The sequence below is a fragment of the Nothobranchius furzeri genome, chromosome 7 (assembly GCF_043380555.1).
Source record: "Nothobranchius furzeri strain GRZ-AD chromosome 7, NfurGRZ-RIMD1, whole genome shotgun sequence".
In the NCBI taxonomy this organism is placed as follows: Eukaryota; Metazoa; Chordata; class Actinopteri; order Cyprinodontiformes; family Nothobranchiidae; genus Nothobranchius; species Nothobranchius furzeri.
The window spans coordinates 80,558,935-80,574,349 of record NC_091747.1 but is presented as its reverse complement, the minus strand read 5'-3'; positions in this window follow the sequence as shown (position 1 = coordinate 80,574,349).

Genomic DNA, 15,415 nt, shown 5'->3' with positions numbered 1-15,415 from the left:
CCATGCTACGACGCCGGATGATTGCTACTAACTGGTAGTCACTTGCCCTTCGAGTTTCACTAAGACTTTGATTCGATTTTTTGTGTGCTTGGATTTTTGAAGACTCGCTCATGTGAATTTTTGGTACTTACCTCAGGTTTCTGCATCCTTGGACCTGCATTCTCTGGAAGAAGTTCTCCTGTTCGTTTCCTGCTTCACCTCTCTTCCAGCCGACCCGCTCTCCACCGCGCTCACGCTCCCTCTCCGTATCAGCCTCCTCAACCAAATCCTCCATACATTCATCCTCTTGGACCGCGACCGCACTCTGGATATCACCCCGGCTCACTCCCCCTCCATTTTCCTGCTTCACTTCTGCATAGTAAGTCCTGACTATTTCCCAAGAACTACAGCTCCCATACTCGCCTGCTTTCCCTGTAGACGCCGCTTCCTGTCTCTCTATCGCATCAGTGCACCCTTAGTTTCTCCTGTTAATAATAAAACTTTTTATTTATTTTTTACCTTCATACTTGCCTTGGTCTCTGATTCTGCATGTCTTGGGTTAAGCACATACCTCAGATCATGACAGTTTTTACAATATTTTGATGTAATCGTGTCAAAACTTGTTCTGTTCTAAGTATTAGTGTTTTTCTGTAATGATTACCGTTGTTGTTGTTTAAACAAATAAATGTGTTATTTTCACATAATGTAGATATTACACAAACATATTGTTTTCGATTTTTCAAACATTTACTGTGATTACAACAGAAAATATGTGTTTTTCAGTTTACAGTACTTTTCTGTTGTATATTGACACCGTTTTTATGTAAATTTCATGGTAATTTTTTACAGTGTAGATAATGAACTCAGCAGCAGCAGGTGGGTTCTGGTTTAGAAAAATCGATTAAAATCTGCAGCAGCGCTTCACCCTCACAATCGCACACCATGTAGGGGACCCAAATGGCCAGGGCAAGGCCAACCTCTCAGGCTTAGGACAAAAAAACTTCAGAGGTGCTCCATGACAAAGAGAAACGATATGCTGTACCGTGTTCATGACACGTTAGCATACACAACACCCTAAAGCTTCTGTGGCGAAATCTGGAGATTTTAACAAGATGAAACACTGAATCACTACAACACCTAATTTCTCAGGGCTAAAACATATTTATGAATTGAAGTTTAACATTTTTTACTCTTCATTTTCCTTGTGTCCTTAGAAGAGAGAGAAGTATTAGCCAACATTACTGACAGAGAATAAGGAGGTTTGGCAAAAACCACAAACAAACAAACAATTTATCTGTCCAATGAGGTGTTGGAGGCGACAGCAGAGAGCGTGGTGATTATTTCAAATGAGCTTATTTATTACAGTCATCCATCAGCACTGAGGAGCTGGTTTTAAACTTTCCCTTTTTTTAGCGCGTGATGGTTTCTAAAATAGATGTTCCTGAAAACGACACCAAATTTGATCTCATCTCATTTCAGATGACAGAGGGTGTAGGATGAAAGTAAATTACCGGTTGATTCATGAGCTCCAGATTTTTGCTTCCAGAACATATTCATGGAGTCTTTGCCAGGTTTGTTTCCTCTTTAAGATCCTGACAACAAAGCTGCTTCATCTTTCTCATTTTCACAGTTTATATGAAATGTTAGTTTGTATTAATCTGATAGCCTGGCCTGCCAGACTCGTCCTGTTTAATTCTGCACAGAGAGTCAGGTAACTCACAGGCAGAGAGGGACTTGAGGGGCGGGACTAGGCAGCTCCAAAATAACCAATCAGAAAAGAGACGTAAATGCCGACTGTACCGCGCGATGCTGTAGTTTCTTAGCTGTAGTCAAAAATGGCGTTTGGCAACAGCACAAACATTTTTCTTTAGATGAAAGGATTTTAGTGCTTCTACTTGTTGTTTTAAAGACGTGCCCAAGTCATTTAGAACAGAGGAAAGAGGCGCAGCGAACTCCGCTTCAGTCGCCATGTTTATGACAAACTTGGCGTTGTGGTGTGTGACGCACGATACTCAGCGCTGATTGGCTCGGTTAGAATTCTCAGGGGGCGGGGTTATTTGAATAGGAGAGTTCCCAGACCCTTTCTCTGTGCAGAATTAAACAGAGGAGGAATCTGGCAGGCCAGGCTAATCATCTGATGCTGTATCTGTAAAATAATCATTAGTTGTAATTGTGTTTGTACCAAAATATAAACTAATTTCCTGTTAGAGATTTGGAGCCGGATGACGATGGAGAAAGTAAACACACACAGAGACCAGAACAGATGCTGCACAGACAGGAAGTGGAGTGACCCTTAGTTATTCCATCTGGCAGCAATTCATCACTTTACTGTAAATGTAATAAAAGCCAGAGGTGTGGACTTGAGTCACATGACTTGGACTCGAATCAGACTTGAGTCATTATTTTTAATGACTTCTGACTTGACTTGACAAAATCTATAAAGACTTATGACTTGACTCGAACTTGAATGTCGATGACTTGCGACTTGAATTGACTTGCATCTGTTGACTTGATGACTTGAGCATATTTGATATTTTAGCACAAAAGTGGCACGACGTGGACAAAAATCATAAATCATTCTTGGTTCTGGGTGTGATCTTGTTTGGCTAAATGCAGCAGCACTTTGTTTATAATCAGTTTCAGATGCACTTTCTGCTCTTTTGAGCAAATAAATGAAGCTCTAAGAAGTTTTATTTCTAGAGTTTATTATCATTGTCATTAAATTAAAGTTTGACAGATGACTTGAAACTTCAAAGTTAAGGACTTGGACTTGACTTTGACTTCCACATCATTGACTTTGGACTCGACTTGGACTTGGTTGTCTTTGACTTGGACTTGACTCGAGACTTGACTGGAAAGACTTGTGACTCACTTGTGACTTGCAAAGCAGTGACTTGGTCACACCTCTGATAAAAGCTTCCCTTTGCAAAAAGTTTATCAACACATTTTCATCTCAGTCCATGTAGCTCATCTCCATCACTACAAAACCATCTTTACACTCTAAAACAAACATGTCTCATTCCATTCCATCATTCCATCAGATTGTAATGCAGCTAATTCCTTGTCAGCTAATTCATTACTAAAATAAATGTTAAAATGTCAATGTGTGAGATGTTGTGTCAGGAAGCAGCACAATTTTCTTCTACTTCCTCTTGGGAGGCCCCTGATCCTTCTCGTTTTTGTAGAAACTTTAAAAAATGTGAAAAAGGAATAAAGGGGTTGGTGCTTTTAAATCAAACATCTGTCAGACATTTATCTAATCAATAACGATGAAAATGTCACATTATAGATGGTGTGTGTGTGTGTGTGTGTGTGTGTGTGTGTGTGTGTGTGTGTGTGTGTGTGTGTGTGTGTGTGTGTGTGTGTGTGTGTGTGTGTGTGTGTGTCTGTGTGTGTGTGTGTGTGTGTCTGTGTGTGTGTGTGTGTGTGTGTGTGTGTGTGTGTGTGTGTGTGTGTGTGTGTGTGTGTGTGTGTGTGTGTGTGTGTGTGTGTGTGTGTGTGTGTGTGTGTGTGTGTGTGTCGTGGTGGATGGCTGCTTATACTGAGCCAGGATTCTCTGGAGGTTTCTTTCTGTTAAAAGGGAGTTTTTCTCTCCACTGTCGCTACATGCCTGCTAAATATGAGGATTGCTGCAAAGTCACTGACGCCAGACACTAGTCAGTGACTTGATGCAACCTGCTGGGTTCCTTATGTAGGAAACTTTTTTTCTGATTGGCTTAACGAACTGGAATGTTTACCATATGGAGTACCTTGAGACGACTCTTGTCGTGATTTGGCGCTGCATGGTGGCGCAGTGGTTAGCACTGTTGCCTCGCAGCATGAAGGTTGCAGGTTCGAAACTCGGCTGTGGCCTTTCTGCGTGGAGTTGCGTGTTCTCCCCATGCATCCGTGGGTTTCCTCCGGGTACTCCGGTTTCCCCCACAGATCACAACATGCCCTATAGGTTATAAATTGTAAGTCGCTTTGGATAAAAGCGTCTGCCAAAAAAGAAAACATGGACATAAATAAACTTGAATTAAATTGACCAAAAAATTTGACTTATATTTAAAAACAAGCAGGACACTCCATTTCTGTTGCCGTTGTTCTGTAAAAAAATGATAAGTAGGGTGGAATGCAGCCCTCACACTCGCTTCTCTTTCAGTTCAGCATTTAATTTAGACCTTTAGAAAAGGCTAATAATTATGTTTTAGGAAGTTAAATGTTGCTACTTAATTCTGATAATTATTCAACAACAAAAGTGTATTTGACGTGTATTAAGCATTTTAAATTATAGTGTCTGAATGATCTCTAAAGCAACAATTTTGCAACTCTGAAATAAGTAAAACCTGTACATTTGAATCACTCAGACACCCAACACCCTCTGTGGCCAGAACATCGCATTTGCAACTTCAGAGTTGTTGGTCCGGTATGTTGGACTGTTGACATACGTGGGGCTGCAGTCTGCTTCCAGTGCATGTTTTAGATCATGAACACAGCTGTTTTTCAATTTTTAATAGTTGCTTTTAAGCTTAGTATATTACCTTTACTTATGACCAATAGGCTGTGATACTCTATATAAATATAGAATATCAACCAGCTTGGTCTTTGGATTTTTAATCAGAAGATTCTCCTATTCTTTGCTTTTTTAGGGATCAAACACACTTCGTATCACTGCAGACAGTCAAGTTTACAAAAAGCAAGAATTTATTTTCTAAACTATTAAAAACATGACAAGTTAACTAAGACGACTGTGATGGATGAATCTAAGTGGATGGGATGAGATGTATGGTGATTTAATGGTGTGTGTTTATCAGAACCTTGTATCTAGAAGAAACTGAGTTCTGGGTGTGAAAAGAATTTGGTTTGCATTAAACTATGAAGTTGGTTCTCATCAAAACGGCATCAGACGCAATCATGCTTTGTCCACCTCACCCTTTCTTTGGAGACCCTCTTTGCGGATCCAGAGGTCAGGAAGGTCGATGACCTCTGGGCACCGAGGTTCAGTGGACTAACCACAGCACCGACGCTCCAGTCCAGAGATGTTGCCAGGCACACGGGTTGGAACTACTTTGCGTCTAGAGCAGCTGTTTCTGAATAGCTGAAGGAACCGTTTTGCTGTGTCAGCTGTAGGCAGCTTTTAGCTTGTCGAAAGCTTGTCAAGAGATGCGGTGGCTATAGAGTTTCCTCCGGTGGCCAGTCCGGAGTTCTGCTCAAACTAACAGAATGCTGAATCCCTCCACAAGTGATCCTGTTTTAATATTCTCATATTATGATTTACTTGGCCAATCGGGACGTGTCATGTTAAGAGGTGTTAACAAGCAAACCTCAGAACATCACGCCTTCTCAGATACAGGATGCTCTGATTTGTGGGTAAGAAAATATCTATGTGCAGTGATGGTACTTTAACTTTAATTTATTTCTAATGAACATTGTGTATGAGTGTAGATAATGATTCACTTGTTAAACCAAACATTACTGATCATAACACCAAAATGTTTCATTGTAATAATAAAATTCATTTCAACCACGGTAATTTAAGCACAGATTAATCAAAACATGTCATTAGTATTCATATAACATTTGTTCATTCAACCATATTATTATTTAATGATTATTTAACTTATGAGTTGTAAAAGTTCCACTTTCATGAGAGTGAGCAATCCTGCTGTCTTATCAAAAGAAGGCTTTGTTTGGGAACATAGGCTAAAATCTTGTTCCCCCTGGAATGTCAACAAGGTTTGCAGAATCTTGTGGGCTTGTTGGAAGATAGAATGTAAAATCCACCTTAGAGGATGGAAGTAGGTCTGTAGATGACCGGTGGCATGTAGGTCAATGTGTAGGTGAAAACTGACCCTTTCTGGACGTTACAGTGATGAATAACTCCTGTAGACACTATGGAAGGCTGAGGAGACATATCAGATTAAGGTATTAAAAAGACTAGCAGGTTTTGGTTCTACTAAACATACACTGGGGGATTATAAAAGCAAGCAAAGCTGCCAAGAGTACCTTTAAAATTACACTGCGTATTTTTCCAAGGGGGCAGTAGATACCTAACTATTTGTAAGCAAGCAGTATTTTTGTGTTGGGGTAAGACCTTATCAACGGATGCCCATTAGGGTCAAAAAGCCCCTGGGAGTGCAAACTTCAGCAAAACAATGAGCAAGTCAGACTCCCTTTCATCTCTGGCAACAAGTGAAGAGGAAAATGTGTAAAACAACAACGTTTATGAATGGTGACATTTTGTAATCGTTTGTTACAAGTCAGTGAATGCATTTTGTCCTCATGGGCTACGTAGAAGGAAACATGACATCTAATATGGCGTCGCCCCTGGGACTTAGACCCGCTCCCATGTATTTTAGACCAGATTTTAATGGTTGTATGTTACGAAACCGCTGATATTTTTGGACAACTGGGAATCATTTATTTCATTTTCAACAACATTTTGATTGATGTTTACAGAGATAGACAGTAAAAACTGCACATTGTGACTGTAAATAATAAAAAAAAACATATATTGTAATTAAAGTAAAATTCTGAACTCTTTCTTGAACTTGTTCTATTTTTCAAATTTTTATCCTGGAAATTCTGGAGTTCTAAACAAGCAAACTCTGCCTTCCTAAAGAGAAGCCAATGCTGAAGTGACAAAATTGCAGTTTATCTCTCATCCACTCCTGAAAGGACTCTCATGTTAAAAATACCAGCAAAGATAAACATATTTACAGCCAGGTACAAAAAAAAATTATATATATATATATATATATATATATATATATATATATATATATATATATATATATATGTGTGTGTGTGTGTGTGTGTGTGTGTGTGTGTGTGTGTGTGTGTTTATATAAATATATATATACATATACACATATATATATATACACACATATATATATATATATATATATATATATATATATATATACATATATACACACATATATATATATATATACACATATATATATATATATATATATATATATATATATATATATATATACACATATATATATATATATACACATATATATATATATATATATATATATATATATATATATATATATATACACACACATATATATATATATATATATATATATATATATATATATATATATATATATATATATATATGTATATATACACATATCTATATATATATCTATATATATGTATAGGGTTAATAAGTCATGACAACTCAGAGGGGCAAATTTCTGATAACTCATCTGTTTAGATATAATTAAAGTTCAAAATGATGAATAATTAGGGTCAGGGTCCTTTTGATTGACAGGTGTCCGATGAGCCGTCGGTGCTATGGTGCTAGCAGCTTGCCTCCTCCTAGCTCCAGCGAAGGCCTCAGTCTCTGTCTCACTTTAAAAGTGTTAAAACTTAAAAAGCAGAGGGTAGCTCAAATCTTGGCTTGAAGCACTGGCCAACCTACATTAGCAAAAAATAAATAAAATAAGTAATCTGTTAGCTTTGGTTAGCTAATTTAGCTCGTAGATACATTGTCTCAGAGTTTGATGGGTGTCAGTCATCTTCCCTCACCATAAGAGCCCAACTCTCAGTTCCATTTTGGTATTTTCCAGGAGTGATAAGATGCATGACAGGGCCAAGATGGCGGTTGTGGGAATCGCCCACTGGGTTTCAAATGTAGCTCTTCGAACACCTATGGGAGAGCGCAGTGGGTTTGCCCATCTTTTATGTACTGTTATTGGTTGTGGGTGATCTGAGTTGCCAGGAGTGCCCCCTTGTGGTGTAAAGTAAGTTTGTAAATTAGAATGACTGCAGTAGCGTTAATTATGTTTGTAGAGTTAAACAACATCTTGCTTTGCTTAAGTCACTCTAGAGTACTGGTGCCACAAAACTCAACAGAAAGATTTTGTTTGGACACGTGGGTATTCACCTTCCTTTTATTTATTGAAATTTTTACATCTTTTCTTCTCCACTCTACAAATGTATAATGATTTTTAAACCCTGAGTTGATGATTTTATGAAACATGTTTTCTGTTAGTTTACTGCAGTTAACTTGGGAATAATTCAGGTTAGGATATGTTTCTTAATTTTAGCTAAATTGTTGAAGCAGATCTGCTTTCTCTGGTTTTGCTGATCTAGATAGAACAAAATGATCATTAGACGAATTCCTCATGTGCAGACATGACTGACATTAACACAGATGTGCGTGCACCAACGAGTTCACAGCTTTGTTTGTGTAATGAAGCAGCAGTAAATGTGGAACTGTTGTGATTAGCTTTTTCATATTCACAAATTATTTGATCCGCCATTAAGTTGGAAAAAAAAAGACAGAACATCACCCTTATATGGCTTATATGGCGAAAGTTGTATTTAAATCACTGTTATTGTTTCTGTTTCCGCTTCACAACTCAAATCCTCCGTAAGACAAAGATAAGAACTTTTAACTTTTCTCTCAAAGTCATTATCATGTTATTGCCTCTGTTTCAGTTGTTGCTGTTTTAGGGTAAACCAGCTGTAAGGATTCACTGGAATGAGAGTGTTAAATAATTAAAGATGTTTATATTTGTAGGATTTTTTCATGTCAATGTAAAAAGATGACAATAAAGTGAAAAAAAAAATACATTTTTAAGTGTAATTCAAATCAAATAATTCTTACTGTGTCATGACTGTAGGTCCTGAAATGACCAAGACAGGTTCGGAGCGATGGGAGAAAAAGATGTTCGATTCTGAGTTGATGTTGGAGACAAAAAACAGTCAAAATAAGATTCACCGCTGCAGAGGGAGAACACACACACACAGCTCTCATGCAGGGACCACCATCCTGCTCCAGCAGCTTGTATGCATGTGTGCTCTCGCTCGTTCTGTTTCGGCTGTTTTTATTCACTCAAGCAGGGTTTTACAAGGTTCAGTTTGAGTAATCGTCTGAACAGCAGACTTGCATCCTTGAGTTGATGTTAAAAATAAAGCGTCTACAATCTCCACAGATAACAGGGACCTATTCTCACAAAACCTGAAAGGAGGGGTGAGCAGCAGATAACAGGAGCATTTTGGAATGTCTAATGAGCTGCAGGGTCAAGTTTGCACACACACATCAGGTTGCACATTACCAATGATCAGAAGTAAAAGATGTTGCTTGGGTTTACTTGTGTGCATTATCAGTTAACAGTCTTAACATGACTCCCATCCTTCACCCACCTCATTTAACCTTCATTCGGCTCACCTGGTCCCTTCGCCAAGCTCCTCACAAGCCCTGTTTCCCTGGCAACCACAATCAGCTTTATCCACTTCACCTGCTCCTGACTCCTCAACTCATCACTCACACCTGCTTCCCCTGCTATATATTCACCAGTCAGCCACCAGTTCCCTGCCAGATTATTGAAAACTTCGTGCCAGTAGATCTTCCAGAGATTCACCCTGCCTGACCTCAGCCTCCGGACCTCGTTTTTGGCTCCTGACCCCTGCCTTGTATTCTGCCTGCCATTTCGACCTTCGCCCGTCTCCGACTCTGTCTCCAGCCTCGCCCACCTGGTAACTCTGCATCAAAATAAAGACGTTTTTTTATATACTTTTACTGTGTTTGGCGTCTTCACGGGTCTTCGGAGTTCCGTTCGTGACATACTGGATTTTATGAAATTCCCTCATACATAGAAAAATCCACTAAAACCACATTCCATACCAATCCATGTACAGTTTATCATGCCAGTCTCCCATGGTGCATCCTTAATGGACCCCACCAGGTGTTAGGGTTCCTTTATTTGTTTTGTCCCTGTCCTGGACTGTGACTGTAGCTTGAAACCTGGTGGATCAGCTCCTGGATCAGTGGAACTTTTTGACAATTGTGGTCCAAATGAGAATTCTGTGACATGCAGCGGTGTCAGACAGCTGTAGCTGTAATTGGATATCCCTGTCAATCACTGTTGCTTCTGTTAGCAGCAACATGACAACAAAGCTTTGGAGTCACATCTGTGAAGACGATGTGCGCCAGCATGATAAATACATGAATGACGGTCAATGTCAAACCAAAGGAACGCTGCTGATCTCTGCATGTGTTCACATACGGCAACGTCAGGCTGAAGAAGTCAGATTTACAAATACGGAACTCAGATTTACTGAAATATGAGAAAATTCTCGTGGCATTTCCACAGACTCATATGTTTCTATTATAAGAAAATGTACTTTACATCACCACATTTGTACTGAAATAGTTATTGCTAATAAAAGTGTTTTTAAAATTCAAAGTCCTGAAAAAAAATCACTGTGGACTATGATTTATTACAGCATCATTGTCAGGATGATGTACAAATTTTGGATATGTGCAATAATAATGCATCAAGTTTGGAAAACAGTCTCTTTATAAGAATAGTTTAAATACTGAAACCTGCACTTTTTATCCAAATGAAAACACAACAGAGAAATATTCCTCCTTCCTTTGAGTTTTGTTTGATTTTGTCGTTTAGGTTTGCAATTAAATTAATTAAATTGTTAATGAAATAACCAAAATTAATAACTTGTCAACGGAGTCAACAGAAATACATTTGTGTTTCTTTTTATAAATAAGCATGAAAACATTTGATAAATAAATAAATCTCTATCACTTCTCTTCATGACTTTCAGGTCATAATTTTGTCATCATCAATTCAGGTAATAGAAATTATTTGACACAAAGTAATTCAATTCAATAATACTTTTACAAAGTAATTCACTGTGTGTGTGTGTGTGTGTGTGTGTGTGTGTGTGTGTGTGTGTGTGTGTGTGTGTGTGTGTGTGTGTGTGTGTGTGTGTGTGTGTGTGTGTGTGTGTGTGTGTGTGTGTGTGCGTGTGCATGCGTGCTTGTATAAAAGTAGTAACTAAGCCTTTATTGAGGTAATAATTGTATTTATTTTACCCTGACAGTTTGCATTAGTATCCCACATGTATCTCTGAACACCTTCATGCAGGTCATCACATTGTGGAAGTTTGTCAGAATCTCGGAACTAGGGTTTTTTTAGAAAAACTGTTTCCATCCTGTTTTGATCTGCTGAACCAGAACTTCTTCCCTCAGCCATCACTGTTGTGTTCAGACGTGCTTCTGAGAGCAGACGGGGATTCGTGTGTGTTGTAATGTGTGAGGATATGGTCGTGTGGTTGTCATAAACGCTGCCATCCGAGCAGCAACAGTCAGGAAGCAGCAGACGATACGATCTCACAGACAACTGAGACTTTTAGCAGAAGCCAGTGATGGTATTTAGTGGTGCTAAAAACATGTAATCTCATATTTTAATTTCACCTTTTAGGTTCAGTTACTGACATGAACAAACTTTTGCATGATAGTCTAATTGTTGGAGTTTCCCCTCCTTAAACTTACACAAATACTGACATTTTGTTTTGCCATTGGTTATCACAGATTTAATTTTTGAGTTTTTAAAGGCACATTTTTCAGTTTGTGTTTGCTTTTAGCACCCCCTAGAGTCCGTATTTAACTTTTAGTGGTTAAACCGAAAATGAAACTTATCTCGTCGCTGTGAGTTTGTCTTTTGCACACCTTAATCTAACTGTAGAAATGTCTCCCCAGCCTTCCTTAGTGTCTACAGGAGTGACTCATCACTAAATCAAACAAATCAGCTGTGTTTATGATCTAAAACATGCAGGAAACATACATGAAGCAGACTCCAGCTCCACTCCTCTCCACAGCTCCTCCCACCAGCAGGGACCAGATTGGCAACTCTGAAGTTGCAAGTGTGGTATTCTGGCCACAGGGGGGCAGTGGCGTCCGAGTTTCACGACTTCCGCCTATTGGTCATTCCCCAGCCCCCCCCCCCCCCCCCCCCCCCCCCCCCCCCGAGACTCCAACTGGAATCAGTCACCCACATCATCAAATCCCGTCTATATACGGTTGTCAGTCCTTCAAACAGCACTCAGTCACCTGATATGGATCAGACGTGAGCTTCCCAGCTCTACCCACCCACTCTCTTCAGACTAGTCAGTCCAACCTTTTCATCCCGGAGCATCGCCACTAACCCGTTCTCCTTCAGACTTTGCGCTGGTGTTCCCAATTAGCATGTCAGCCATTCCCAGCACTCGTACTTCCACGTTTGGGTTTTCCATCTACACTACAGCTCAACTCTTTCAGCCTCAGTCCTAGTTCAGACCTGACACCGAGTGACATTTCATTAACCCTGTAAAGGGTCATTTTAGCTCAAACTGGATCAAGAAAATGATTTAAAATATGAAAATGTTACAAAGCATTCCTTTAATCTATGGTAAATCCTTGCAGGATGAGACATGAGAATAGAAAATGATGAAATTTTCATCATGTGATCCAGTTGTTATTATTGTACTCTGGGATTAAGGAGGTGTTGTTTGTTATGATTCTAAATCATAAATTTTTTCTATCTTTTAGATTTGGTATTCACAAAGCATACAGTATGATTTAGAAATTTGTGATTTTTTTATTCTTATTTTTTACACATAAACCAGTCATTTCATCCGTGTGGTCATAAAACCACAGCGTTATGGAACTAAAATCTTGGAAACTATGACTCATCATGGTGTGTCATGTCTGAGTTTTGTCAGATAATCAATCCTTGTTCATTTGCTTACTCTTAAATCTTCACTGCTGGCAGGTGAATTCATAAAAATCCTTGAGAGGATTTCTATCTTGTTTTCAGAAGTGTAAAAATAAAAAGCAACTCGCAAACACGTTAAAAAAAGGATTCCATTGTAAAATCGTGTCGCAGAGCTTTACGTACACAAGCAGTGTGAAAAGTAAAGTGAGTCACTTTGTCGTCAAAGGAAGTGATGCGCAATGCCAGACCTTCACAAGAGGACTCATCCTGCTCATGGAAAGAAGCGCTGCCTGTTAGGCTGTTTTAGTTTCCAAAGCAACAAAAATAGAGAGTGCATTTTCACATTCGCTAAAGAACCAATTATCTCTTGTTCTCTGTCACACTGTTGTTCCTAACAGAGGATGAGGAGAAGTTAATAACACAAACAACAAAATAAAATGTTTATTTGATCAAAACACTGACATTTAATATGGTAATATGCTGGTTTACCTGAAATAATTAAATAAATGTTGCCAGCTGGCTTCTTCAGGTTTTTCTCAAACTTATTTCTCAAAGAGTCCAAAAATATGTTTCAGTAGAAGTTTATGGTGATTTATGCAGAGGAGACTTGAGCTGATCAGAAACACACAGAAGGACAAACATCAGTCATTCAAACTCCTGAAAGACACAAAAACCTGTACTGGGTGGAATACTTCTCAGAGGGATGACTGTTGGTGTGAGTTGTGTGTTTATGGAGGTGTGTGAGTGCTGTGAGAGTGTAGCGGTATTCAGCATGAGGTGTGCGGTTTAATTCCCTTAAACCTGATTTAGATCCTGTTACACACCAACAGCCAACAGGACCCAACAGAGTTTGCCTGGGTCAAAGCAAATTTGCTAAAAGTTCAATTTTAAGGAAGTAATGGCACTGCCTCATCCTGCTGGCACGACTCTCAGACCGCATCAGGATGCAGATGTGGGCCAGATGATCATCATGCTGGGTATGATGATGGTCCTTGACTGGGCTTGTTTCAGAAACTAGATGACCAAGTCACACTGGTGCACATCTGGCAGTTCCACATCCCCAACACACTGCTGTCAAAACAAACCACAGCCTTGCTCAGAACTGCTCTCGGCATATCACACATTTAAAATGGACCAATCACAGACTTCTACATAAACAAGTAAACCAACCATTGAGAGGTTATAGGGGAGGGCTTTAGTTCATGTCTCTATAAGATTCAAAAATGTAATATATAGAAAAATCACACCAACAACGACCAGTTTCAAATGTTCTCTGAATTTAAAGTAATTAAATAGAGATTAGAGCATTCATAACTCAGACTCGAGGACCTCGCCAACACCCTGCAAAGGTTCAATTAAAGGGTCATTTTGTAGCATGAGAGGGGGCTCATACACAGAGAGAGCCTTTTCAAATCCCAATTGCAAAACTCACCTTTTGCATTATTTAGTGCTGTTGTGGGAGTCTCTACTGCCTCTATAAATACTCCAAACATGATTTAGAAAAACTCGCCAATCTGTTTGTTTTTGTCAGCGTCTGGACCATCGACATATAAATATTGGACAATGGGTTTCCATAGTCTCCAATAACACGTTTTTGAGGCTAAATGGGAGGTGGCCAGACAATTCCACAAAAGGGAAGAGAGGTGGAGCTGAGGGTGGGGCTGTAAAGCTGGGATCAACTGACGACACCCGGTCGAACTAGCTACAATTTAATCTGAAGCTAACCCAAAGCTAACGTGGAGGTGGGAGCTAAGCTAACGGAGGTAGCAACCTAGCTACAACCGGAGTTAACTGTGCACAACACCAGAGCTTCTGAGTCAGAGATACGCCGGGCTGACCGCTGGGTAAAACCGGGTGGAACACAGAGGTCTCCCGAAAGCTGCTGAAAGCCGGCAGCCGCACAGCAGACAGAAGCCGTGATCAGACAGAGATGCGCCGAGCTGCGGGGAGGGGAGAACCACAAGCCGACCGGCAGCCCGCTCAGCAGACCGAAGATCATTTTTTACTTACCAAAAAAAATGAAGTGGAGACTCCTTGGACGCTCTATTAGTGCAATTAATGCCACAGCAAGTAATTTTGTCCAACAATTGCACAAAAAATATCCAAACAAGAATACACAAACACAGAGACTCAAAATCCCTGAGCAGTTTCCAGGCCAGACCGAGGCTCTACTGAGGCCTTTCCACGGAGCTAGCTCTGTGGTCACATGGGTCTGATGCTCATTAATTATACAGAATTTTAGGCTTTTAATACACTTAAACAGAAGAGTGAGAAAAAAATTCACCCCCCTCAGAGTTGTCATGAGTGTAAACTAGATCATTTAAACCTAAAACGTGTTTTGGTACCAGGCTGTAAACATGTTTATTTCTGCTGTGAAATTGGTATTTTTAACATGGGAGTCAATGAGGATTTGCTCGTTTCTGACACCAGCCCCTAGTGGATGAGGGTGGAACTGCAATTTTTGGTATTTCCGGGTTGGCCTCAATTTTTGAGCCGCATTGTGGGGGCTTGGTCTGGACTTAGAAATTATGTGGCTGAAACATGATGTTGCAAAAAGTCCCTGTTTGTGATGTCACAAACAGGGTAGCATAGAACCGCCTTTCATCTCTCGATGCTGGAGGCGCAGCGGATCAACTCTAAGTTCCTTCTGGATATCGCAGATTGTCAACCTATAACAGCCTGAGCAGGGTATGGGTGGGCGTGGCCAGTTCCAGAGCTTTGAAATGACTCAGTTTGGAAGGTACTGAAACAGTCAAGAATAAAACTGCTGGGATGGCTTTATGTGAGAGAAGTATCTCATGAAACGAACATCATAAACATGTTTTGTATCAACTGTGGAACTAAAGAGTCATAAATATATCTCCTCTTAGTCATTCACATCGTGATCATGGCTTTCGGTGAATGTGGTTGGAATTGAGGATCCATGC